Below are 2,903 nucleotides of genomic sequence, written 5' to 3' on the forward strand. Positions count from 1 at the left end.
GAGTCTCTCCTACCCATTGAGTATATGCAGAACCTGCTCTGCTTAAACAGTCTTCTCCAATTACTTTTGAGGAGAGGATCCACTTCTGGGGTATATTATCTGTCCTAACAGTTAAAGAATGGTTCCATTGGAGGAGTTGGTAAGCATTCAGACTAGTTCCCTTGCAAGGCCACTCTTCAGTCATTAGGGCCCCTCCACATACCCAACAATTGGTGACACCAAGTGTCCGAGCTATATTTTCAGCCAAATTTATAAACAGATTCTGCCCTACCTCCCACGATTGAGGGAAGGGGGTTAGTTTTGACTGTTGGGCAGTCGTAGGAACTACTAATTGCAGTTTCTTTAATCAGTTTTTCAGCTTTGGGTGAGGGAGCAAAATTCCAACAAACTCAATTTGCGCTTCTGGGGGTGTTACAGGCTATGACACCAACTTTAGTGTACTGGTAGCTTTGTTTTGATAATTCAGCAAAGTATAGCTGGCCATTATGGGTGCAGATATGTTTACCAGTATAACAAACTTCTGGCTGGGATGAATAACGATGGAAAACCTTTAAGTTTGTCCAGATAGTTTCTATACATTTACATGCTGGGTATGGGGGAAGCAGTAGATACCCAGATTAGGTAGAAATACATAAAAGCACAAGTAAACTTCCTATCGTAAGAAAGGATGGAAATGCTAGTGAAACCCTTTTCTAACATGATCAATGGGGACAACTGTTAATTCTACAACAAATAAAGTTACAAATGGTTTAGCAAGTATAAAGGTTGACAAAGCAAAGCAAAGGCTTATCAGTAATGTCCGCTGGGTCCTTAAGCCGAATTCTCAATCTTCTGCTGTGCATCGATCAATCAGCTTCCAGTGTGTGATTGAAGCAGGGCCTGAAGTATCCTCATGCTTCCGGAGCAGGGCTGGGTAAATTAGTTCTGCGACTTTCCGAATGGTCAGCTTAAGGGGTGCTGCTGGATCTGCGGTGCACTCCCAGTCCTGGAAACCAGCTTAATTCTGCTATAATGGATCCAAGGAACTACTTCGGCTACTTTGACTGCAGTCGGGGTAGATAAAAGAACAGTGAATGGCCCCCTCCAGAGGGGCTTTAGGGGTTGTGCATTCCACTCTTTTACCCATACCATATCACCTGGCTTAAAAGAATGAGCATTGGTAGTTAAACTCATTGGCAATCATTTTCTGACTTGACAATGGATGGCATTTAGGACTGAACCTAAGACCTGCATTTGCTGTTTTAGGGTAAGACTTCCTAATTCCTTGAAGTTTTCCTGTATGCCCCTAATGAGAGGGGGTGGCCACCCATAAGGAATTACAAAAGGCAAGAAGCCTGTTTACTTTATTTAAAGGCCTATTTTGGGGTCGTTTCCCCTAAGCAGGGGTTTTTGTTCACCCCTTTTTGAGACTTCATAGAGAAGTTAGGCATTTAAATTCTCTAGACTAGTATAGGAATAGGGCCACACTTAGGGTCCCCCTTTTTTTTCTTACAGTTGTTGATTGGGTCCTTCCTTTCTTCAATTTTTAGCAGCACTTACTCCCCTTGGATGTTTGAGTTTCTTCTGGTCCAAGAAGCATCTAGGGAAATAAGCTCATAAACTGTGATTAAAATTTATCCCAAATAGGCAACACATTTTCTTATGAGCATTTACATTTGTGGCCCCTCTTTCCTTCAGAGGCCTACCGTTAAACAATTTTAAAGGTTTAACAAATTCCATTTCAGGGACTTGGATCCTGAGTGATGCAATACCAAATACCTATGTTTAGTTTACTCATGTCTCCAAAGGATTTCTAGTGATTATTATGCTAACCCGCAAATTGAAATATTGTACTGTCCTAGTTTTACATCTGATGGAGTTTTCCCTGGATTTGCCAAGGGGTGGGACAGGTTGCCACTTGGCCTGCAGTAGAAACGTTTGAATGCCTTTAAAACCTACCTATAGGAAATTTATTTATGTCTAACCTGTGCTAGCTACCCTGCCTCAATTATTTATTTAGAGATTTTTTGATCCCATAATCATTTGGGGTGCTGAGGGGTGAAGGTCCGTCTTCTGTAATTTCTTCAGAGCTGATAATGGGCGCAGTCCTGCCTAGCCAGAGATCGAAAATCTCTCCCTGTCTGACTTGAGGCGTCCATATTTGTTTCAGCAGTGGCATTGTTTGCAGGCACTGGCTGGAATTTTTGCATGACCATTATGTGAGCATGAAATTACTGAATTCTAGCTCAATAAAAGGAATAAAATCAGGCCTACATTTTGAAAATTGTAGGCAGTGGCTGATTACCTTTTTATACAAAGGCTACAAGGTCTGAAGTTATTAGCATAACTTAAATGATAAACTTTAATTTCTGTGGCTTTATTACAAGTACCAGCTTTTGTATTTCTGGACTATAATGGTAGCCTGACAGATTGTTTTAGACTATAATTTGAATTAGGCACTTAAGTAAATTCTATATAAAATTTGAAGAGAAATCCGAAAATGTTTGGAGACTTGCATTCAGAAAAGACTTTACTATGCCTAGATTGTTTATAGAATTTCTTTTGTATGTATATTTTTCTTAAACTTTCCTTATACCATTTTTGGTGTGCTTATACCATTTTATTTTTGTTCTCTACCCCCTTTAAAAAATTTTCATAACTATCTACTTTACTATAGGACAGAAATGTACCATATAAGATTTCCTCTTAGATAAAAATATATTCCTTTCTTTTTTGTTTTCTTGCTAAAACCTTATTTGTATACCAACAACCTTTTTACATTTTTCCTTTGCTTTTTTGCTTTCCTTTTTATTTATTTATAGATAACCTTTTACAGTCATAATTTGAATTTACCTTTTAGTAACAGGTGAAACATTTAGTTTTTGGAACACCTTTAATTCCACTGGAGAGCAGGTTTTAGGAGG

This window comes from Carlito syrichta, unplaced genomic scaffold (genome assembly GCF_000164805.1).
Source record: "Carlito syrichta isolate Samal-C Ts95f unplaced genomic scaffold, Tarsius_syrichta-2.0.1 Scaffold289551, whole genome shotgun sequence".
Lineage (NCBI taxonomy): Eukaryota > Metazoa > Chordata > Mammalia > Primates > Tarsiidae > Carlito > Carlito syrichta.